General features: G+C 45.9%; 1 long non-coding RNA gene across 1 annotated transcript in view; it reads right to left on the bottom strand.

Moving 5' to 3' along the window:
* Positions 1-25,829, bottom strand: part of LOC119342173 — a 54,553-nt gene that overhangs the window by 10,790 nt on the left and 17,934 nt on the right. The window contains exon 6 of the long non-coding RNA XR_005165422.1: positions 408-512. This is a non-coding gene — a long non-coding RNA (uncharacterized LOC119342173). The remainder of the gene's footprint in view (positions 1-407; positions 513-25,829) is intronic.

The following is a 25,829-nucleotide window of genomic DNA, read 5'->3' as shown; positions in this document are numbered from 1 at the left end:
CGCTTCCGCTTAGCGATCTACAAGGGTATGTAGATTCACTCTCCTTCCCCTCGTTGCTAGATTACTCCATAGATTGATCTTGGTGATGCGTAGAAAATTTTAAATTTCTGCTACGATCCCCTACAGTGGCATCATGATCTAGGTCTATGCGTAGTTTCTATGCACGAGTAGAACACAAGTTGTTGTGGGCGTCGATTTTGTCAATTTACTTGCCGTTACTAGTCTTATGGTTGATGGGGGGATTGGATACATGTGTAACAGAGAAGATGCTAATGGCACCCACTGCATCGATCCTGTGGCAATTGGAAGGCTCGGGGAGCCGATTGCCGGCGAGCGGAGTGGAAAATTTGCCGGACTTTCAGTAGGAAGGGAGGGGAAGGTAACGGTGGAGCCAAGCAGGTAAATACCTCACGAACTGAAGTCTGAAGCCAATTTGCTTGGTCTGAACTCTGAAATCTGAAGTCTGAACAGTTGCTCAACTACACTGGTTACCACAGCACAGCAAAGAGCACCTGTAAAATCAAAGAGCCAAAATTAAACCATGGTTGATGTGGGGATTGGATACATGTGTAACAGAGAAGATGCTAATGGCACCCACTGCACCAACCCTGTGACAATTGGCAGGCTCAGGGAGCCGATTGCCGACGAGCGGAGCAGAAAATTTGTCGGACTTTCAGTAGGAAGGGAGGGGAAGGTAACGGTGGAGCCAAGCAGGTAAATACCTCACGAACTGAAGTATGAAGCCAATTTGCTTGGTCTGAACTCTGAAGTCTGAAGTCTGAACAGTTGCTCAACTTCACTGTTTACCACAGCACAACAAAGAGCACCTGTAAAATCAAAAGAGCCAAAATTAAACCACTGTTGACAGGGATGTGAGGATAGGATACTTGTGGAATAGAGAAGACGCTAATGGTATCCACTGCACCGACCCTGTGGCAACCGGCAGGCCCGGAGAGCCGGCAAAATTTGCCGGACTTCGAGTAGGAGGGGAGGGGAAGGTAACTGTTGAGCCAAGCAGGAAATACCTCAATAACTGTAAGAATCCACGACCAGTGGATATGTACGCGCGAGCAGTCCTGCCGACGGCGATAACCGCGTGGCACTGACGGCACGGGCGACAAGACAAGGCACGAAGCAGCCGGGAAACCCCAGGCGGCCAATCGCCGGAAAAAGAGTGCCAATAATAGTAAAGCGTGACGACGACGGGTGCCATTGACAGCGCGGGCTCGAGCGGCCACCAAGAATCAAGAAATCAGGGCCACTCATCGACGGAGATATTATGCTACAGGAATCTGCGCACAGCTAGGAGCCGATGACTCGGGAGGCCGGAGACATGACGAGCACGGAGTTGTGGGTGAGCGACCCCGTCGGCGGCACGGTGAGCGACACCGTAGACGAACTAGTTGCGGTGCTCGCGCAAAGACAGTCGACAGAGAACGAGAATGCAGTGCTCGCGCCATGGTATCGTCAGTGCAGTGGACGACAGAGGAGGCCGAGATGATCGACGCTGGAAATGACTCCAGTGTAGTAGGGCGAGAGAGAGGAGACCAAAATGATCGACCCCGTCGGCGGCGCGGCGAACTGCAGTGTGCGCCCCATTGCAACGTCAGTGTAGTAGGAGGACGACAGAGAGTAGGCCGAGATGAGCGACGTCGGAAATGAGTCTAATGTAGTAGGACATGGGCAAGGAGATCAAGAGGAAGGGCTTCGGTGCCGAGAGGGACGAATAGGAGGGCTCTGAGCAAAGAACAGAAGAGCTCGACATGGCGGCGTCAGTGCAGTAGATTGTTGTTCAAGGAGAGCTGAAGCTACGATCATCGAAACTAAAAACTTACAACACGAATGTTGTGCGGAACTGCGAGATTAGGCTGCTAGTCAAAAGAAATTTCAAACGATCGGTCGTGCGCGATGAATGTGACAAAATTCATCCAGAATAGCTCCAAACAGGAGCACGAAATAAAGAACTTCTAGCCGACAAAACTATGATCAGATCGCCTGAATGGTACCGTAGGATCGAGGTGCATCTTTTTCGTGTAGGGCTTACCTGGAATCGAAGCCTCGTTGTGTAGATCAAAGGGACAAGGAAGAGAGCAGATTAGAGAGAAGATTACTGGAGGTTGAAGAAGACCTCATGTAATCACCTCGCATTCCTCTCGTCTCCACTCGTGCAAGGGCCCGCTCGCTTGCGCTCGCCTCAGCCTGGCTCGCGAGAAACCGCCGGTTCAAGCGTTTCCAGCGAGCCAGCCTGTGGGCTGCTTTAAGAAGCGTGCGATGCAGGCCCAACAATGTATACATGCAACTAAACAGGCCGGATTCTTCTCGCGCGGGCCTGGTTGGGCCTCATGCAGGCAACCAAACACGCCCTAAGTGTATTCTCTACACAATCGCACCTCATTCATGATAAGTAGGTGTAGAATTATTCCATTGATAAACATACAGTGTGGTTCAGTTATCCAACACTCCTACATTTAGAGTACTAGTCAATGTGTACGTGCAATGCACGTTAATTTGAAAATATATGAAATGCATGCGGATATTAAGCAGGATATTATTTGCGTGTGTATTAATGTGATTAGCACTATATTTGGCATGAAATTAACTGCACGCTAAACGTGTTGAGCGCTCAACATTGAAATAATCTAGGTCATTGGGTTGACATGATTTGATGGCCAAGATTAATTGGATCTGCCCCTTTTTGTCTTTTTATATTGATATAGATAGATCTGAGGTGTCGGTCAACCGATCTATGCCACTGTTCGGTTGCCTCCCCGCAGGAGGATGCCTCCGTGTGGGCCGTTGGTTCCCGCTTCATCCCCTTGCCGATTCTATTTTTCTCCCTGACGACCCTTGCCAATTTAGTAGCCATAGGGATAAAGAAGGGAGGGCCCTCTCTTCTTGTCGAATCCCTAAAACATTACAGGCATGGTGGAGGAGGAGTGGAGAGGTGGCGAGTTCGGCGAAGAGCGCGTGAGACGCCGGCTACTCCTGTCGGAGGAACGCCCGGTTGGCCTTCACATAGGCCTCTATCTCCGCATCGAGTTCGGCGAAGAGCGCGTCGGACGCTGCCTGCTCCTGCTGGAAAAACGCCCGGTTGGCTTCCACATAGGCCTCATCCTGGATGGACTCCAGGATGGCTTGCTACTCCGCCATCTCGTCCGATTGGGCGATGGCAAACTCTGACTCCGACTGCTCCATGTTGAAGCCTGACAGCTCCTACTCCGGCAACTCCAGCTCCGGCTGCTCCGCATCATCCGCCTCCATCGGAGCCAACTCCTCTCCCTTCTCTTCCCCCAGCTCTTCCTATCCCTCATCTGGCTCCGGCGAGTCCGGAGGCTGCCTGGCAGTGATGCGGGCGGCGTGCGCGACTTGTCTCGCCCGAATCTCCTGTTGGCTCTCACACCGGCGCTCCGGCTTGAGCATTGCGTAGTAGGTGATCATCCTCCGGACCATGGCGGAGCTCCGAAGCGTGGGCAGAGCGCCAGAGCGAAAGAGGGAGGAGGTGGATGGGCTCGGACTAGTGGTGCGGAGATGGGGGAGGTGGATGGACTAGGGTCACGACGCCAGTCGGCTCAAATTGGCGGAGTTGGTCTCGGGCGGCGAGCTGGAGCGGCGCCACGCGGCGTTCACACCGCAGCAATGGACGCGACGTCCGTCAGGCCGTCGGGTTTCCGGTTGTTGCCATGTGGGACCCCGCCGTCAGACCGACGCGGAGGGCGTGCCCGGACACTCCCATATCCGCCTCATATTTAGGCTGGATATGAGAGGTGCCGGTCAGCCCGGACGTTTGAGGCTCGTTTGAGGGGGTCTGGGTTGAATAATCGTAACTGGTCGACGTATGAGACCGGTTTGGGACGCCTGGCTGTAGATGCTCTTATATCGCATCATTGGCTCTTATTTTCTTGGAGGATGCGCTGGCTCTTTTTTTGTTGCGGGAAAGGGTTTTTTTGGAAACGAGGCAAAAGATTTGCCATTTTCATTGATTAAGCATAAAAGAGTTGTACGGTTAATTAATGGGAACCCGGGAGAAAACCGTCACAATACGCCCATCAAAAGGGCACACCGGCCGATCTGGCACCCACAAGACCACACACACCGTCGAGGAGGGGACACCGTCGAGGTTGCCTGCAATGTCATCATCGTCACCTCTCCCCAAGCAGGCGACTCCGACTTCGCCGCTGACGACTCGTCAAGACCCCTCCGAACGAACGACACCCGAGGACCTCATCGGCCAAAGCCAAACAATCGGCCGAGACATCGAAGACCGGCAGCTCCGATTTTGTTAATGTGCTTCAGGGAGAAAGTTGCAAGCCTCGCACCGACCTAGTCCAACGCAGCCTCCGGAGAGCACCGTCTGCTGAATCCGCCCTCATGGAGTCATCGTTGCCGCAGGGGCCCTGCCACGTGCAGCTCTGATTTCTTTGTCACGGCGAGAAGCAAACATAGTCACACCCATTGGCGCACCGGACCGCCGACATCAAAAGGACCAGCCGCGACCCAGCTCCACGCGCCACCATCGTCGTTACCGCACAAGTGGCAACGCCAACACCTCGCATCACCGGTTGGGCACCAGCCAACCTTGATGTCGTGCATGTCCAGCCCATGGAAAGCGCGGAGGAGAACAAGTCTTCAAGACGACGCCCCCAAGGGGGGAAGCAACGCGGAAACGACGCCGTCACCCGACATGGTCATAGACTTTCGCCCGAAGACGAACCCCGAAGGTGGACAAGGTCAGAGAGCTCCACGACGACCCTTCACGAAGGAAGAACGACGCCCATAGGCGCCGCGTCGTCGGCCTCGACAGAAGCCACGCAGGCAAACACCCGGAGCACTGGCCTCCACACCCCCACGCAACCAGCCACCAGCAGGGAGCCTGCAGCTAATCCGCAGATCCGCTGAACCGCACACCCCGGCGCCGTGGCGGTGCCACCACCACGCCGGAGCCATCCACCTCGCCGTCGGAAGGCGCCGACGAGCCAAACCCGGCCAGGACGACCAGATCCGGCGGCCCCCAGTTGCAGCATCGTCGCAGAGGCCACCCGAGGACGCATGGGAGGACACACCGAAGTTATAGTATGTTTTTTTGCGTAAGCTATTGGGAGTTTAAGGAACTATTGGGAGTAGCTAAGTTATAGTATGGGGCGTTCTGGTCCGCTCATAATGCATGACCTTCGGTCGGCCTGGATCTCCGGCGTGCACGCGCCTGCTGATGTTGTGGCTGGTTCGGAGGTGGCGGCAGGGTGCATGGCCGGGAGAAACCCTTGGCCGCCGGTGGCGGTCACGGTGTCGATGGCGTCCCGGACGCCATTCCCTCCTTGGTGGCGGCGCCAAGGCTCAACCTCCCCTACCTCCCCCCTTCCCCTGCGCCCGGGTGAAAACCCTAGCCCCGGTGGCTAAGCGGCGGTGGCACCACAGCATCGTCACCTTCTTGAAGGCGCCGACTTGGGCATGGGGATGCTGGGCGTGCATGATGAGCTTGTCTGGTTCCTGCTGGCGGCCCGTCCTCTTCCGGCCGTGTCTCCGATGCGGACCTCGCCCTTCCTCACCTTGTACATGCCGTGGTGGAGCGGTACTTCATCTCACTCATTGATGGCGGCGGAAATTGGCGGCATGGCGCTGTGGAGGCTCGGCGTCCGATGCGCAGAGATGGACTCGCGCAGGAGGAGGTAGCTGTCTGGCATCATGATGACGTCGATGGCAGAGTGGCCAGACAAGGTAGAAGACTAAATATAATCTGAAGACGGACCTGTGGAAGATGGCTGCGACGACACAAGAGTGCGTCTGACCGGATTGTGCCCCAGACCCGGTATGTGGCTCGGCTGGGACTTCCGGCTTTTGATGTTAGGTTTAGGTGAGTGGTTTGGGTAGTGGCCCAGCTAGCATCCCTTCATCATATGGATAGGAGTAGCGGCATATGTTGTCAGGATGGTGGATTCAGGTATATTGTTCGTAATACTTTGTAAGGTCCTCGAGAATAGTTAATAAAGTGGCCGTATGCATCTCCCAAATGCAAAGGCCGGGGGTCATCCTCCTTTTCAAAAAAAAAATTTATAGTATGTTTTCATTCACCTGATGTCGTTACTATTAGAGTGCGCCTGTATTGGGTTGTCAGATTGTAAGTAGTTCACAAGTTGTTGGGTGTTAAAAAAATAGTGGGTCATAAAAAATTGGCTAGAGAAAGCGCACGCATGGGATCTCGAACTCGCGATCAATAACTTCTGATCGGACTGTGTGTTGCAAGCCACTACAGCTGATGGGTGTTACTAATTAATAATCACCCGCAAACTTTGAAGAACTATATACCGTGACAGATTTCTTTTTTGCATTTTTTTACTTTTTTAAAACTTGCAACATCTGTTGAAATTCCGTGAACATTTTTATATTTACAAATAATATTTGGTAAGATGAACATATTTTAACTTTGTGGAAATTTTGAAAAAAGCTGATCTATTTAAAATTTTCATTTTTTGGAATTGTAAACAAAATGAAAAAAATGAACACCATTTGAAAGATTTTATTTAAATTTATGAACAAAGTATGGAAAGCCAGGATGTTTTTATATTCGTGAAAAAATTGAAAAAGAGACATTTTTAAAGCTTTGAAAAATTTATGACAAAATATATTCAAATTTACAAAACATTTCTTCAAAATCACAAACATTTTAAAAAATAAAAAACATGAAATAAGAAAACAAAACAAAGAAAGGAAAAAGGGAGAGAATGTGCAGTTATGAACCCCTTGAAAACTTGCAACTGCGACTACACTAGAGAAATTTGCAGTTGCAACCGAACTTTAAAAAACTTGTAATTAGGACTACCCTGGAGGAACTTGCAATTGCAACCGGCCTTTAAAAAACTTGCAATAAAGACTACCCTAGAGAAGGTTATAGTTGCGCCCAGCGTTAAAAAACATACAATTGCGACTCGCCTTCAAAAACTTGTGATTGCGACTACCCTAGAGAAACTTGCAGATGCGACAAGCCTTCAAAAAACTAGCAATTGTGATTGGCCTTCAAAAAACATGCAATTGCGGCTAGACTTTTGAAGCCTTTGAAAGGAAAGTATCATGGAGCTCACAGATCGCCTAGCCTACATTGCTGAAAGATTACATCGAAGGCGAATAACTGATATCACCGAAAAAGATGTGGTCAATAAACTGCTCAGCACTCGTGATGCATGCTTTGAGTCAATAATTGCTGAAATCAAGCTAAGATCTGACTTTGAAGAACTTCACTATCTTGAGGCCTTAGTACAAAAGAAAAAAAAACTTTAGGAATGAATTCCAAATCAAACTACCTTGGATAAGAAAAACTACATAAACAAAAATCTTCAAATCTTTTGATAATGTTATTAAATACTTTAAATGAAATATTAAACACTCAAAGAATATGTAAGGACATCTCCAACGCCGACTCTCAAAACGCCTGCAACCGTCCGGACCTACTTTTTCCCGTAAATTAGAAAAAAACTAGGGGGAGGGGGGAGGGGAACTTGTGGGCGTCCGAACCGCTGCCATGCTCCAAGAAACCCTTCTCTCCAGCGTCCCTTCCCGACCAAAGCGGGCAGCGCCACTCCAGAGCACTGGTGTCGCATTCATGCCGACTCATAGCGACGCGACCTCTCATTGGCGCTACAACATTGAAGCGGCGACCCGGCCTAGAACGTCCCACGCGTCGTTTCCACGCGCATGCGAATCCTACTGGTTCAAATGACCGGCCATCATTCCGCTTCCCTACATTAAACATGCACGGTTTCCCTGCCATCGGCCGCATATTTAAACTCAAGGCCCGCCATAGCCACATCAATCCTCCCGCGCTCCTTTTATCCTCTTCGCACCATGCCCGCCATGGCCTCTTCGAGTTCCAAAGCTATCTGGGACTGCCTCTCACTCGAGTTGACAACAAAAATCACCGCCAATGCTGTCAAAAGCCAGAAGCCTTCTAAAAGAAGATCGACGAGGCGGTCGGTGAAGTATACGGCAAGAGCTAGCGAAGACGAGGGCGACGTTGCCAGCTCTGCGACACCCGCGCCCCACCGCCAGCAGCGAGAAAGAGTAGAGCATGGGGGATCGCTGACGCTCTAGTCCCAAGAAGACCTCCGCCCTTTCGCTGGCCGATTAGCCACTTTCAAGCTGCGGAGGCGAAGCTAGAGCTTCAGTTCCCAGGGCTCATGGCCGGCAGGAAATAGGCAAACAGGCACCGACGGTCATTTAGACTAGGTTTAGAGTACGGTTTAGTTCGAATATATCGAAATGCAATTAGTTTTCCTCCGGTGTAGATGAAAAGCATTCGGGTTTATCAAAAAATTATTCAAGTATGAATTAATGTAGCCTGGTTTGTCTAAATGTCCCTCAAATTTGTTCACTTTAGTTAAATTTATTCCGAAATGCAACCGAACATATACACATAGCTTTGGATGATCTCCTCCGACATCAATGTCCGCGGATCGAGGGAACTTAAGTATGCGTCAATGAAGAACGTTAGGGTAGCTTCTCACATCAACACTTCAAGATCCAAATAAGGATAACTCAACCCGTTGAAACACACCCGCATATATGGACCAATAGAAATAATGGAAACTTTATTTCAATGTTTGTCAGACTTGAATATAAGTGGAACAACGCATGGGTATATGTACTAGTATTAATAAAGCAAGGTGTGTTTTTTTGATTTTTTTCATTTGTTCACCCTCAAAAATATATTTTTTATCAAAGGCAGTACTAAATTTTTATGCGTCCGTCTGCTATAAAAAACAGTTTCTCCGGGCTTTTGTGAGTGACCCGCGCGCACTGTAGCCCAGCGAAGCCAATCCACTTATTTTTCTACCCACATAGCCGGGGTGGGGCAAATAGTCGGAGCTTCGCAGAGGGCGCGCAAAGCTGGGCCGACCTGTTTTTCTTTTCTTTCTGTGTTCTGTTTCTATTTTTCTTTCCTTTTTCTGTTCCAATTTCATATTTCTTTTTCGTTTTTCCATAATTCAAAATATTCAACAAAATATTCAGAATTTCAAAATCTTTTCACATTTTCAAAAATACAGAATTCCAGTTTTCCCCCATTTTTCAAAAATGTTCGTAACTCTTAGTTTTTTTTCTTGTTCCAAAATATGTTCTAAATTCACAAAATTTCCATTTTGTTTAAAATATTGATTTTTTTCAAAAAAATTATTTATGTTTTTCAAAATTGTTTGAGATTGAAAAAATGCATTTTAATGAGGTTTTAAATTTTTGAATAATACTCTTTTTTAGTGAAATATTGGCGAATGTAATCTATACCTACTAATAAAGCAAGGTGTGTTTCTCTCATTTTTTTATTCTTTCACTGCCAATTTTTTTTCTATGCGGGAGACTAAATTTTTGTGCGTCAATGACTCCGTCTGCTGTAAAAAAAACAGTTTGTCCAGAATTTCGTAAGTGGGCCGCGCACGATATGGCCCAGCGAAGGCAGCCCACGTATTTACCTGCCCACGCAGTCGGGGACACCCTATTTGCTGCATGTTGAGGCAAATATTCGGAGCTTCGCAGAGGGTCCACACGGCTTCGCCGGCCGTTTTTTTCCTGTGTTCTACTTCTATTGTTTCTAACTTTTTTTATTTTTTCCCTTCCAAGTTTATTGTTCTTTTTTCCTTTTTTCTTAAATTCAGAATACTCAAAAAAGTTCAAAATTTCAATTTTTCCACAATTTCGAAAATGGAGAATTCCAAAGTTTTGTTCCTGTTTTGGAAAATATTCGGAACTATCAATTTTTTCTCTTTCCAAAATTTGTTCCAAATTCTAAAAATATTCCTATTTTTTCAAAGTATTGTTTCTAATTTCCAAATTTGTTTATCTTTTTTTAATTTTTTGAGTTTTTTCTTAAAAAAATGCATTTTAGTTATATATTTCAAAATTTGAATAATACTCTTGTTTTTGTGAAATTTTGACGAATGTAAAATAATATTCACGCTTATTTTTTTTCCAAAATTTGTTCTGAATGTTCAAAACATGTTCCTATTTTCAAAAATTGTTAACAAGTTTCGAAAATGATTTCAAAAACTGTTCGTCAATTTAAAAATGTTCCTATTTTAAATTTATTATTTTCTCCAGAAATGCATGGAAATTTCTAAAATACGGTTCTCCTTTTTGGAAACTGCTCAGGATTTCAAATATTGTTCATGTTTTGAATGTGATACTGCAACATGTTCTTAAATATTGTCACTGGCCATTGGTTAGCCAGCATGTGGCCGTGTCTTTGAGCGCGTGATTTCGATCATTCAAGACGTTTCTTTTTTATTTTGGATTTTTACCCGCCCCTTACAAATAAAGTTCGTTTCGGTTTCTATCGTGGTCAAGCCTGGGCATTTCACATGCCACACAACTTAGCCGGCCCATCTACTTGGGAAATAAGGCAAAATATTTAAATAGTCCCACATTGCTCCTTTACATACAGTTGTACGAATTTATAAACATATGTGAAACTACATGTGGTAAGTTGGATGAAGGTTGGATGGATTAAGTTGGACGAAGAATGGATGGATTGGCTTGTGTACGTGAGCTAGATGGATAGATTGCTAGGTGAACTAGCTACAAAAGGACCCCGAATTTCTCCAGTACATGAGTACCCGAGGAAAAGAGAAGAGAAGACCTGACTATGTGGGCTACATGCTTGCAAAAGAGAAGACCCGACTCACTCCCATATTATGGAACATCACGCCTTAAATGGAGTAGAATTAATAAAACCTAGGACCTAAATGTTCAAACTTCATACATTAAATCCCCTCGATCAACAAACATAAAAATAGCGGATTGATTACTTCGCACACGACGAAAACAAAAACATAAATATCCTTCTCGGTGTGCACATTAGGTTATGTTTCCACATATAATTCTCACTAAATTTAAATGCAAATTATTTTTTTCTCCCGTTGCAACGCATAGGCATATGTGCTAGTAGATGGATAACAGAATGTTCAAACTTCATACATTAAATCCCCTCGATCAACAAACAGAAAAATAGCGGATTGATTACTTCGCACATGACGAAAACAAAAACATAAATATCCTTCTCGGTGTGCACATTAGGTTATGTTTTCACATATAATTCTCACTAAATTTAAATGCACATTATTTTTTCTTCCGTTGCAACGCATAGGCATATGTGCTAGTAGATGGATAATAGAAATTGAATAGATAGATATATTTCTGTTCAGTCAAAATTCGTGCCCGTTGGTTGGTTTCTCATGCCCGAAATCACTATTCTGACCCTTTGAACGAACTTTGTCACAAAATGAACTCGACGTGAAAGTATTTCATGATCTGACTTTTTTAGCAATGCCACAGCCCGCGGCGTTTCTGTCCAACATAGAAACGCCGAGGTAGCTAGCGTTTCTGATCAAAGAAGAAAGGCCGAGGTAGCTAGCGTTACGGACTAGGTAAGAAACGCCAAAGGCGCTGGCGTTTCTGGCCATGATAGAAACGCCAAGGAACCATGGCGTTGCTGCCCTCTTTGGTCATAATTAATTAGCCTTATTAATTAGGATGTTCATCCACATTCCACATGCACATGAAAAAAGGCAGCAACGCCATGGTCATTGGCGTTTCAATGATGGGCAGCAACGCCAGCGCCTTCGGCGTTTCTTACCTGGTCCGTAACGCTAGCTATCTCGACGTTTCTTCTTTGATCAGAAACGCTAGCTACCTCGGCGTTTCTATGTTGGGCAGAAACGCCGTGAGCTGTGGCGTTGCTAAAAGGGTCAGATCGTGAAATACTTTCACGTCGAGTTCATTTTGTGACAAAGTTTGTTCAAAGGGTCAGAATAGTGAAAAAGGCCTTTTCTCATGGAGGTGTTTAGGGTGTGGGTTTTCGAGTAAAGCTACATCAACGTTTGTTTTTAACAGATCTTACAAACTGGTTGACGTGTGGGCATCTGATTGCAAAATGAAAGGGGACACGTACTACAGGAAAAGGGCTGGTGGCCGACATTTGGGAAAGTCGGGCCGATCGGGTGTCTTCATTCAAGCGAGGGTACAGAGGAAGAACGAAACGAAGTGAGAGGCTGGGGGAGCCCACTTGATACGAACCTAGGCAACTAGCACTGGATTAACTATCACAATCACCAGATCTAGGATACAATTTGGTGGCAAGGGTTCTTCAGCGAGAAAGGGGATCGGGGAGATAGAGCCAAGACGTGGAATAACGGATCTCGCCCAACAGCGAACTTTACAAAGTGGTCGAACGATAACCCTACGCACTACACCCACTAGACTAAAGTAGCAGCAGCGGCACCAAGTCTGGGCCATGAATCCGTGGGTTGGGCTTGTTGTCTCTCTTTGCCTGGGTCTTGGTCTTGTGTCATGGTTGTTTCCTTCACATTCCTCCTCCCTTTAACTTTGACGCACGGGGGAAATACGAATGGACTGGTTCTGCATCTTCCCAGGTCGCCAAGGAAGGTGGAAACCAGACCACTGCACCTGAACCAACAACGCGACCTGACGTGTGCCACAATGGAAAATGCGTGAATAACATTAATACCAGCAACAGTCGGCCATGCATGAGGCCAGGAATAGCATTTATACCAGCCTATTATGTAACCCCTCCCGGCACATATGCCTATGCGTTGTAACAGGAGAGAAAATAATGTGCATTTAAATTTATGTTACCCCTCCCAACGGGAGGGAAGCACTGGGCTGAAGGTTGGATATCCACAATTTTTATCTTACGCCAAGAGCTAGCTAAGAACACTACATAAGAAGGGTATTACCTCCATTGGGGAGGGCCTGAACCTATATAAACCCTTGTGCATACTACCATCTGTATTGATCGATAGATACGGTTGTATCCACATACACACTACTGCAGTATTGGTAGGATTATATCCATAACAAATGGCTTGTAGTTTTTGATCCACAATACGACAGATCAACTTCTCTAGAAAAATTAATCCACCTCCTTATCGACATCCTTGTCGAGCCTCTAGAGGTTGTTGGCTTTCGCGATGCATGTTGATGTTTGCCACCAACGTGAACAAAAATCATCGAAATCAGCATTGATACCCCCTAGTGGTGTGACTGCATGCGGATCTCGAGGGCTCATAACACCTCTTTGACTACTTGTCCAGAATTAGCATTGTCAAGGAGGCGTTCAAGTGGAAGAAGCAAAGGAAAGCCCCGTGTAGTGTGTGACTTTCCCGTGCACTAATCATACACCCAAATGCACACGATCAAGATCAGGGACTCACGAGAAGATATCACAACACAACTCTAAACACAAATTAAAGTCATACAAGCTTTATATTACAAGCCAGGGGCCTCAAGGGCTCGAATACATAACCTTGAATACAAACGAGTCAGCGAAAACAACAATATCTAAGTACATACATAAGATAAACAAGTCTGCCTTAAGAAGTGTAGCACAAAAGCAACAACGATAGAAAAGGCAAGGCCTCCTGCCCGGGAGCCTCCTAACTACTCCTAGTCGTCTGTGGTCTCCACGTAGTAGTAGGCACCATCGGGGTAGTAGTAGTTGTCGGCAGTGGCATCTTGCTCCTGGGATCCGTCATCTGATCGCAGCAATCCGGTACAGGGGGAAAATGAGTAGCAAAGCAACCGTGAGTACTCATCCAAAGTACTCGCAAGACTTACATCAGAACTATACTAAGTATGTATCAGTATCAAAGGAACGAGGCTATATTTTTGGACTGAACTGCAGAAATGCCAGAATAGAGGGAAATCCTAGCCTATCGAAGACTAACATGTTGAAGCATCTTGCAACATTAGAAGCGTACATATTAGCATATTATAAGTAGCAAGTTTATTTAGTAACTATAAGAGATCCTTTCTCAACTCCCTGCAAGAAAGCAATCCCACAGCCAACATATCCATTTCATCTCCAGTATCCAGTTCTATTTGTATAGACCGGGATACAACTCCGAGTGTGCATTACCGTGGACACGACTATTCGAATAGATATACTTCCCTGTAGGGGTGCACAAACTTACCCAACACGCTTGATTAACTCCGGCCGGGAAAACCATCAGATCATACACTACCTAGACTCAACAGAGAGGCCAACACGCCGGTCTACACCCTAAGTGCGCGGGGGTCTTGAGCCCATCGCCCGTAGCACTCCTGCATGTTGCGAGGACGACCGAGATCAGTCCTGGCTACCTCTTTATACAAAGAAGGTGCTTACGCGGATCACCCGAGCGCGTGCCGCTCCATCAGTGACGTCTGCGAGCTTTCTGAAGAAACATATGACGTAGAGTGCCCATGCTTATTCCCGCATGGTGTCAGTGCGAAAAGGCCAGAGGCCTATTCGGATTACATATCCAAATGCGTTAGTGTCTTGGGAGCGCGCGATGACGATCAGTGCTCCTGTCGCCCCGTCTCAAGGACTTATGGCAAGGGCCAGGCCCAGCCCTCTTTGGGGCGGTCTGCCTACCCGGCTGTCCCTCATAATTATCTCGCGGGTACCCTCCAGGTCAACCCAACTTCAGTAACTCTCGCGGGTATCGCTCGGGGCCGACCCGTCTTTAACATGGTTTCGTGGTAAAGTCAAAGTAATCGTGTGTCCAAAACACCAAGGGAGAATCCGAGGAATCACCCTCGATGGAATCCACCTGATGTAATCATCAAGGTGAACTTGGAGGACTCACCCTCGATGGTTCATGCTTGAGGTGTTGCACGATAGATTCATTATCGGGAGTGGTAAAGGAGGAATCACCCTCGATAGACCACGACCGATTAGCTACACTACAGAGTTATCATCAGGAGTGCGTTACGAGGTATCACCCACGACACTCGGTAGTAGCTTTGCAGAGTGGTACAACTAAAGGTCGAGAGGTGATGTGTCGGGCCCTAGACGTCGATCACGTTGATCGACTCATCGGTGATGAAGCCGGGGCAACTGGGACAAGGTGTGGTGTCACTGATGGATTACTAACCAACCTATACTAAGCATGTAGGATAAGTAGGTAAGGTACAAAAGCAGGTTACAAAGTCAAGCTATGCATTAGAATAAGAGCAATCATTTACAGTAGAAAAATCTAATGCAAGCATGAGAGAGAATAGAATGGGCGATATAGGAATGATCAAAGGGGCTTTGCTTGCCTGGAAGCTCTGCTGCAAGTGGCTGGACGTCAAGGGCGTAGTCTTACCCGGCAGCATAGTCAGTATCGGTGTTTATCGGAGATAGGAGGGGGGAAAATAATAAATATAAAGCAACAGTTGCATCATGATGCATGACATGACCAAATGCAGTGCTAGAGGTGACCTAACGGAGTAATACACATTACAGACGAAGATGGAAAACGTCTGGGGATGTTTTCCCGGCGTTTGACATTTTCTGGACAGATGAAAGAGAGGGGAAGGATCCATGTTTGCAGTGTTAGAGGGGTGTGTCAGATGAATGGAATGCATATCGGATTTGTTGTATTTTTCTGAGCAATTTTCATGTATAAATTATTTGAATTAATTATTTTATATTAATTTCCAAAGTTTTAAACATTTTTTGAATTAATTATTAAATAAAAAATGAAGTTATTGCATCAGCATGACGTCAGTGGTCAACCCAGCTGGTCCAGGTCCAACCGGACAGCTGGGTCCTACATGTCATTGATAGTGGGGTTAATAGAGGGTTAATTTTAACTAACTAGCACTACTATGGAAAACCCTAGCAGTAGCGCGTGTTTAAAGCTTATCAGTAGCGCGCGGAACAACGCTACTAGTAAGGTGCTAGTGTTGGGGAACGTAGCAGAAATTCAAAATTTTCCTACGTGTCACCAAGATCTATCTATGGAGAAACCAGCAACGAGGGGAAGGTGAGTGCATCTACATACCCTTGTAGATCGCTAAGCGGAAGCGTTCAAGAGAACGGAGTTGAAGTAGTCGTACTCATCGTGATCCAAATCACCGGAGATCCTAGTGCCGAACAGACGGCACCTCCGTGTTCAACACACGTACAGCCCGGTGACGTCTCCCATGCCTTGATCCAGCAAGGAGAGAGGGAGAGGTTGAGGAAGACTCCGTCCAGCAGCAGCACAACGGCGTGGTGGTGGTGGAGGAGCGTGGCAATCCAGCAGGGCTTCGCCAAGCACCGTGAGATATGAGGAGAAAGAGAGGTATGGCTGCACCAACAGGAGAAGGACTTCGTGTGTTGGGCTGCCCCTTTGCCTCCACTATATATAGGGGGAGAGGGGGGGCTGTGCCCCCACCTAGGGTTCCACCCCTAGGGGCGGCGGCCAGCCCTAGATCCCATCTAGGGGGCGGCCAAGGGGGGGAGGAGTGCCTCCCAAGTCAAGTGGAGGCCCTCCCCCTTAGGGTTTCCCCTCTCCCATGCGCATGGGCCTTGGGGGGGCTGGTGCCCGTGGCCCATTAAGGCTAGGGCGCCCCCTTACAGCCCATGCTGCTGTATTGGACGTGGTGGAACATTTTCCGGACCTCCGGACCCCTCCGGATGAAGGAAATATGCCCTAGAGGCAATAATAAAGTTATTATTTATTTCCTTATAATCATGATAAATGTTTATTATTCATGCTAGAAGTGTATTTACCGGAAACATAATACATGTGTGAATACATAGACAAACAAAGTGTCACTAGTATGCCTCTACTTAACTAGCTCGTTAATCAAAGATGGTTATGTTTCCTAACCATGAACAATGAGTTGTTATTTGATTAACGAGGTCACATCATTAGCAGAATGATCTGATTGACATGACCCATTCCATTAGCTTAGCACCCGATCGTTTAGTATGTTGCTATTGCTTTCTTCATGACTTATACATGTTCCTATGACTATGAGATTATGCAACTCCCGTTTACCGGAGGAACACTTTGGGTACTACCAAACGTCACAACGTAACTGGGTGATTATAAAGGAGTACTACAGGTGTCTCCAATGGTCGATGTTGGGTTGGCGTATTTCGAGATTAGGATTTGTCACTCCGATTGTCGGAGAGGTATCTCTGGGCCCCCTCGGTAATACACATCACATAAGCCTTGCAAGCATTACAACTAATATGTTAGTTGTGAGATGATGTATTACGGAAAGAGTAAAGAGACTTGCCGGTAACGAGATTGAACTAGGTATTGGATACCGACGATCGAATCTCGGGCAAGTAACATACCAATGACAAAGGGAACAACGTATGTTGTTATGCGGTCTGACCGATAAAGATCTTCGTAGAATATGTAGGAGCCAATATGGGCATCCAGGTCCCGCTATTGGTTATTGACCAGAGACGTGTCTCGGTCATGTCTGCATTGTTCTCGAACCCGTAGGGTCCGCACGCTTAAGGTTACGATGACAGTTATATTATGAATTTATGCATTTTGATGTACCGAAGGTTGTTCGGAGTCCCGGATGTGATCACGGACATGACGAGGAGTCTCGAAATGGTCGAGACGTAAAGATTGATATATTGGAAGCCTATATTTGGATATCGGAAGTGTTCCGGGTGAAATCGGGATTTTACCGGAATACCGGGAGGGTTACCGGAACCCCCCGGGAGCTATTTGGGCCATAGTGGGCCTTAGTGGAAAAGAGAAGGGGCTGCCCTAGATGGGCTGCGCCCCCCCCCCTTCCCCTAGTCCTATTAGGACTAGGAGAGGTGGCCGGCCCCCTCCTCCTCTTTTTGAAGGAAATATGCCCTAGAGGCAATAATAAAGTTATTATTTATTTCCTTATAATCATGATAAATGTTTATTATTCATGCTAGAAGTGTATTTACCGGAAACATAATACATGTGTGAATACATAGACAAACAAAGTGTCACTAGTATGCCTCTACTTAACTAGCTCGTTAATCAAAGATGGTTATGTTTCCTAACCATGAACAATGAGTTGTTATTTGATTAACGAGGTCACATCATTAGCAGAATGATCTGATTGACATGACCCATTCCATTAGCTTAGCACCCGATCGTTTAGTATGTTGCTATTGCTTTCTTCATGACTTATACATGTTCCTATGACTATGAGATTATGCTACTCCCGTTTACCGGAGGAACACTTTGGGTACTACCAAACGTCACAACGTAACTGGGTGATTATAAAGGAGTACTACAGGTGTCTCCAATGGTCGATGTTGGGTTGGCGTATTTCGAGATTAGGATTTGTCACTCCGATTGTCGGAGAGGTATCTCTGGGCCCTCTCGGTAATACACATCACATAAGCCTTGCAAGCATTACAACTAATATGTTAGTTGTGAGATGATGTATTACGGAACGAGTAAAGAGACTTGCCGGTAACGAGATTGAACTAGGTATTGGATACCGACGATCGAATCTCGGGCAAGTAACATATCGATGACAAAGGGAACAACGTATGTTGTTATGCGGTCTGACCGATAAAGATCTTCGTAGAATATGTAGGAGCCAATACGGGCATCCAGGTCCCACTATTGGTTATTGACCAGAGACGTGTCTCGGTCATGTCTACATTGTTCTCGAACCCGTAGGGTCCGCACGCTTAAGGTTACGATGACAGTTATATTATGAGTTTATGCATTTTGATGTACCGAAGGTTGTTCGGAGTCCCGGATGTGATCACGGACATGACGGGGAGTCTCGAAATGGTCGAGACGTAAAGATTGATATATTGGAAGCCTATATTTGGATATCGGAAGTGTTCCGGGTGAAATCGGGATTTTACCGGAATACCGGGAGGGTTACCGGAACCCCCCGGGAGCTATTTGGGCCATAGTGGGCCTTAGTGGAAAAGAGAAGGGGCTTCCCTAGATGGGCTGCGCCCCCCCCCTTCCCCTAGTCCTATTAGGACTAGGAGAGGTGGCCGGCCCCCTCCTCCTCTTTTCCCCTCCGAGGAATCCTAGTTGGACTAGGATTGGAGGGGGAATCCTACTCCCAGAGGGAGTAGGACTCTCCTGCGCCTCCCCCCCTTGGCCGGCCAGCCTCCCCTCCTCTCCTCCTTTATATATGGAGGCAGGGGCACCTCTAAACACACAAGTTGACACAAGTTGATCCACGTGATCTATTCCTTAGCCGTGTGCGGTGCCCCCTGCCACCATATTCCTCGATAATACTGTAGCGGAGTTTAGGCGAAGCCCTGCTGCTGTAGTTCATCAAGATCGTCACCACGCCGTCGTGCTGACGAAACTCTTCCCCGACACTTTGCTGGATCAGAGTCCGGGGATCGTCATCGAGCTGAACGTGAGCTCGAAGTCGGAGGTGCCGTAGTTTCGGTGCTTGATCGGTTGGATCGAGAAGACGTACGACTACTTCCTCTACGTCGTGTCATCGCTTCCGCAGTCGGTCTGCGTTGGGTACGTAGACAATACTCTCCCCTCGTTGCTATGCATCACATGATCTTGCGTGTGCGTAGGAAATTTTTTGAAATTACTACGAAACCCAACAGTGGCATCCGAGCCTAGGTTATTTATGTTGATGTTATATGCACGAGTAGAACACAAGTGAGTTGTGGACGATACAAGTCATACTGCCTACCAGCATGTCATACTTTGGTTCGGCGGTATTGTTGGACGAGACGACCCGGACCAACCTTACGCGTACGCTTACGCGAGACCGGTTCCCTCGACGTGCTTTGCACAGAGATGGCTTGCGGGCGACTGTCTCTCCAACTTTAGTTGAACCAAGTATGGCTACGCCCGGTCCTTGCGAAGGTTAAAACGGAGTCTATTTGACAAACTATCGTTGTGGTTTTGATGCGTAGGTGAGATTGGTTCTTACTTAAGCCCGTGGCAGCCACGTAAAACATGCAACAACAAAGTAGAGGACGTCTAACTTGTTTTTGCAGGGCATGTTGTGATGTGATATGGTCAAGGCATGATGCTGAATTTTATTGTATGAGATGATCATGTTTTGTAACCAAGTTATCGGCAACTGGCAGGAGCCATATGGTTGTCGCTTTATTGTATGCAATGCAATCGCGATGTAATGCTTTACTTCATTACTAAACGGTAGTGATAGTCGTGGAAGCATAAGATTGGCGAGATGACAACGATGCTACGATGGAGATCAAGGTGTCGCGCCGGTGTCGATGGTGATCATGACGGTGCTTCGGAGATGGAGATCACAAGCACAAGATGATGATGAACATATCATATCACTTATATTGATTGCATGTGATGTTTATCTTTTTATGCATCTTATCTTGCTTTGATTGACGGTAGCATTATAAGATGATCTCTCACTAAATTATCAAGAAGTGTTCTCCCTGAGTATGCACCGTTGCCAAAGTTCGTCGTGCCCAGACACCACGTGATGATCGGGTGTGATAAGCTCTACGTCCATCTACAACGGGTGCAAGCCAGTTTTTGCACACGCAGAATACTCAGGTTAGACTTGACGAGCCTAGCATATGCAGATATGGCCTCGGAACACGGAGACCGAAAGGTCGAGCGTGAATCATATAGTAGATATGATCAACATAACAATGTTCACCATTGAAAACTACTCCATCTCACGTGATGATCGGTCATGGTTTAGTTGATTTGGATCACGTAATCACTTAGAGGATTAGAGGGATGTCTATCTAAGTGGGAGTTCTTAAATAATATGATTAATTGAACTTAAATTTATCATGAACTTAGTACCTGATAGTATCTTGCTTGTTTATGTTGATTGTAGATAGATGGCTCGTGCTGTTGTTCCGTTGAATTTTAATGCGTTCCTTGAGAAAGCAAAGTTGAAAAATGATGGTAGCAATTACACGGACTGGGTCCGTAACTTGAGGATTATCCTCATTGCTGCACAGAAAAATTACGTCCTGGAAGCACCGCTGGGTGCCAGGCCTGCTGCTGGAGCAACACCAGATGTTATGAACGTCTGGCAGAGCAAAGCTGATGACTACTCGATAGTTCAGTGTGCCATGCTTTACGGCTTAGAATCGGGACTTCAACGACGTTTTGAACGTCATGGAGCATATGAGATGTTCCAGGAGTTGAAGTTAATATTTCAAGCAAATGCCCGAATTGAGAGATATGAAGTCTCCAATAAGTTCTATAGCTGCAAGATGGAGGAGAATAGTTCTGTCAGTGAGCACATACTCAAAATGTCTAGGTATAATAATCACTTGATTCAATTGGGAGTTAATCTTCCGGATGATTGCGTCATTGACAGAATTCTCCAATCACTGCCACCAAGCTACAAGAGCTTCGTGATGAACTATAATATGCAAGGGATGAACAAGACTATTCCCGAGCTCTTCGCAATGCTGAAAGCTGCGGAGGTAGAAATCAAAAAGGAGCATCAAGTGTTGATGGTTAACAAAACCACTAGTTTCAAGAAAAAGGGCAAAGGAAAGAAGAAAGGGAACTTCAAGAAGAACAGCAAGCCAGTTGCTGCTCAAGAGAAGAAACCCAAGTCTGGACCTAAGCCTGAAACTGAGTGCTTCTACTGCAAGCAGACTGGTCACTGGAAGCGGAACTGTCCCAAGTATTTGGCGGATAAGAAGGATGGCAAGGTGAACAAAGGTATATGTGATATACATGTTATTGATGTGTACCTTACTAGAGCTCGCAGTAGCACCTGGGTATTTGATAATGGTTCTGTTGCTAATATTTGCAACTCGAAACAGGGACTACGGAATAAGCGGGCACTGGCAAAGGACGAGGTGACGATGCGCGCGGGAAACGGTTCCAAAGTCGATGTGATCGCAGTCGGCACGCTACCTCTACATCTACCTTCGGGATTAATATTAGACCTAAGTAATTGTTATTTGGTGCCAGCGTTGAGCATGAACATTATATTTGGATCTTGTTTAATGCGAGACGGTTATTCATTTAAATCAAAGAATAATGGTTGTTCTATTTATATGAGTAATATCTTTTATGGTCATGCACCCTTGAAGAGTGGTCTATTCTTATTGAATCTCGATAGTAGTAATACACATATTCATAATGTTGAAGCCAAAAGATGCAGAGTTGATAATGAAAGTGCAACTTATTTGTGGCACTATCGTTTAGGTCATATCGGTATAAAGCGCATGAAGAAACTCCATGCTGATGGACTTTTGGAACCACTTGATTATGAATCACTTGGTACTTGCGAACCGTGCCTCATGGGCAAGATGACTAAAACACCGTTCTCCGGTACTATGGAGAGAGCAACAGATTTGTTGGAAATCATACATACCGATGTATGTGGCCCGATGAATATTGAGGCTCGTGGCGGATATCGTTATTTTCTCACCTTCACAGATGATTTAAGCAGATATGGGTATATCTACTTAATAAAACATAAGTCTGAAACATTTGAAAAGTTCAAAGAATTTCAGAGTGAAGTTGAAAATCATCGTAACAAGAAAATAAAGTTTCTACGATCTGATCGTGGAGGAGAATATTTGAGTTACGAGTTTGGTGTACATTTGAAAAACTGTGGAATAGTTTCGCAACTCACGCCACCCGGAGCACCACAGCGTAATGGTGTGTCCGAACGTCGTAATCGTACTTTACTAGATATGGTGCGATCTATGATGTCTCTTACTGATTTACCGCTATCATTTTGGGGATATGCTTTAGAGACGGCCGCATTCACGTTAAATAGGGCACCATCAAAATCCGTTGAGACGACGCCTTATGAACTGTGGTTTGGCAAGAAACCAAAGTTGTCGTTTCTTAAAGTTTGGGGCTGCGATGCTTATGTGAAAAAGCTTCAACCTGATAAGCTCGAACCCAAATCGGAGAAATGTGTCTTCATAGGATACCCAAAGGAAACTGTTGGGTACACCTTCTATCACAGATCCGAAGGCAAGACATTCGTTGCTAAGAATGGATCATTTCTAGAGAAGGAGTTTCTCTCGAAAGAAGTGAGTGGGAGGAAAGTAGAACTTGACGAGGTAACTGTACCTGCTCCTTTACTGGAAAGTAGTTCATCACAGAAAACTGTTTCAGTGACACCTACACCAGTTAGTGAGGAAGCCAATGATAATGATCATGAAACTTCAGATCAAGATACTACTGAACCTCGTAGATCAACCAGAGTAAGATCCGCACTAGAGTGGTACGGTAATCCTGTTCTGGAGGTCATGCTACTAGATCATGATGAACCTACGAACTATGAAGAAGCGATGGTGAGCCCAGATTCCGCAAAGTGGCTTGAAGCCATGAAATCTGGGATGGGATCCATGTATGAGAACAAAGTATGGACTTTGGTTGACTTGCCCGATGATCGGCAAGCAATTGAGAATAAATGGATCTTCAAGAAGAAGACTGGCGCTGATGGTAATGTTACTGTCTACAAAGCTCGACTTGTCGCAAAAGGTTTTCGGCAAGTTCAAGGGATTGACTACGATGAGACCTTCTCACCCGTAGCGATGCTTAAGTCCGTCCGAATCATGTTAGCAATTGCCGCATTTTATGATTATGAAATTTGGCAGATGGATGTCAAAACTGCATTCCTGAATGGATTTCTGGAAGAAGAATTGTATATGATGCAACCAGAAGGTTTTGTCGATCCAAAGGGAGCTAACAAAGTGTGCAAGCTCCAGCGATCCATTTATGGACTGGTGCAAGCATCTCGGAGTTGGAATAAACGTTTTGATAGTGTGATCAAAGCATTTGGTTTTATACAGACTTTCGGAGAAGCCTGTATTTACAAGAAAGTGAGTGGGAGCTCAGTAGCATTTCTGATATTATATGTGGATGACATATTACTAATTGGAAATGATATAGAATTTCTGGATATCATAAAGGGATACTTGAATAAAAGTTTTTCAATGAAAGACCTCGGTTAAGCTGCTTACATATTAGGCATTAAGATCTATAGAGATAGATCAAGACGCTTAATTGGACTTTCACAAAGCACATACCTTGACAAAATTTTGAAGAAATTCAAAATGGATCAAGCAAAGAAAGGATTCTTGCCTGTATTACAAGGTGTGAAATTGAGTAAGACTCAATGCCCGACCACTGCAGAAGATAGAGAGAATATGAAAGATGTTCCCTATGCATCAGCCATAGGCTCTATCATGTATGCAATGCTGTGTACCAGACCTGATGTGTGCCTTGCTATAAGTTTAGCAGGGAGGTACCAAAGTAATCCAGGAGTGGATCACTGGACAGCGGTCAAGAACATCCTGAAATACCTGAAAAGGACTAAGGATATGTTTCTCGTCTATGGAGGTGACAAAGAGCTCACCGTAAAAGATTACGTTGATGCAAGCTTTGACACTGATCCGGACGATTCTAAATCGCAAACCGGATACGTGTTTACATTAAACGGTGGAGCTGTCAGTTGGTGCAGTTCTAAACAAAGCGTTGTAGCGGGATCTACATGTGAAGCGGAATACATAGCTGCTTCGGAAGCAGAAAATGATGGAGTCTGGATGAAGGAGTTCATATCCGATCTAGGTGTCATACCTAGTGCATCGGGTCTAATGAAAATCTTTTGTGACAATACTGGTGCAATTGCCTTGGCAAAGGAATCCAGATTTCACAAAAGGACCAAACACATCAAGAGACGCTTCAACTCCATCCGGGATCTAGTCCAGGTGGGAGACATAGAGATTTGCAAGATACATACGGATCTGAATGTTGCAGACCCATTGACTAAACCTCTTCCACGAGCAAAACATGATCAGCACCAAGGCTCCATGGGTGTTAGAATCATTACAGTGTAATCTAGATTATTGACTCTAGTGCAAGTGGGAGACTGAAGGAAATATGCCCTAGAGGCAATAATAAAGTTATTATTTATTTCCTTATAATCATGATAAATGTTTATTATTCATGCTAGAAGTGTATTTGCCGGAAACATAATACATGTGTGAATACATAGACAAACAAAGTGTCACTAGTATGCCTCTACTTAACTAGCTCGTTAATCAAAGATGGTTATGTTTCCTAACCATGAACAATGAGTTGTTATTTGATTAACGAGGTCACATCATTAGCAGAATGATCTGATTGACATGACCCATTCCATTAGCTTAGCACCCGATCGTTTAGTATGTTGCTATTGCTTTCTTCATGACTTATACATGTTCCTATGACTATGAGATTATGCAACTCCCGTTTACCGGAGGAACACTTTGGGTACTACCAAACTTCACAACGTAACTGGGTGATTATAAAGGAGTACTATAGGTGTCTCCAATGGTCGATGTTGGGTTGGCGTATTTCGAGATTAGGATTTGTCACTCCGATTGTCGGAGAGGTATCTCTGGGCCCTCTCGGTAATACACATCACATAAGCCTTGCAAGCATTACAACTAATATGTTAGTTGTGAGATGATGTATTACGGAACGAGTAAAGAGACTTGCCGGTAACGAGATTGAACTAGGTATTGGATACCGACGATCGAATCTCGGGCAAGTAACATACCGATGACAAAGGGAACAACGTATGTTGTTATGCGGTCTGACCGATAAAGATCTTCGTAGAATATGTAGGAGCCAATATGGGCATCCAGGTCCCGCTATTGGTTATTGACCAGAGACGTGTCTCGGTCATGTCTACATTGTTCTCGAACCCGTAGGGTCCGCACGCTTAAGGTTACGATGACAGTTATATTATGAGTTTATGCATTTTGATGTACCGAAGGTTGTTCGGAGTCCCGGATGTGATCACGGACATGACGAGGAGTCTCGAAATGGTCGAGACGTAAAGATTGATATATTGGAAGCCTATATTTGGATATCGGAAGTGTTCCGGGTGAAACCGGGATTTTACCGGAATACCGGGAGGGTTACCGGAACCCCCCGGGAGCTATTTGGGCCATAGTGGGCCTTAGTGGAAAAGAGAAGGGGCTGCCCTAGATGGGCTGCGCGCCCCCCTTCCCCTAGTCCTATTAGGACTAGGAGAGGTGGCCGGCCCCCTCCTCCTCTTTTCCCCTCCGAGGAATCCTAGTTGGACTAGGATTGGAGGGGGAATCCTACTCCCAG

Source organism: Triticum dicoccoides, chromosome 7B, assembly GCF_002162155.2.
Source record: "Triticum dicoccoides isolate Atlit2015 ecotype Zavitan chromosome 7B, WEW_v2.0, whole genome shotgun sequence".
Lineage (NCBI taxonomy): Eukaryota > Viridiplantae > Streptophyta > Magnoliopsida > Poales > Poaceae > Triticum > Triticum dicoccoides.
This window is presented reverse-complemented; position numbering and strand designations above follow the sequence as displayed.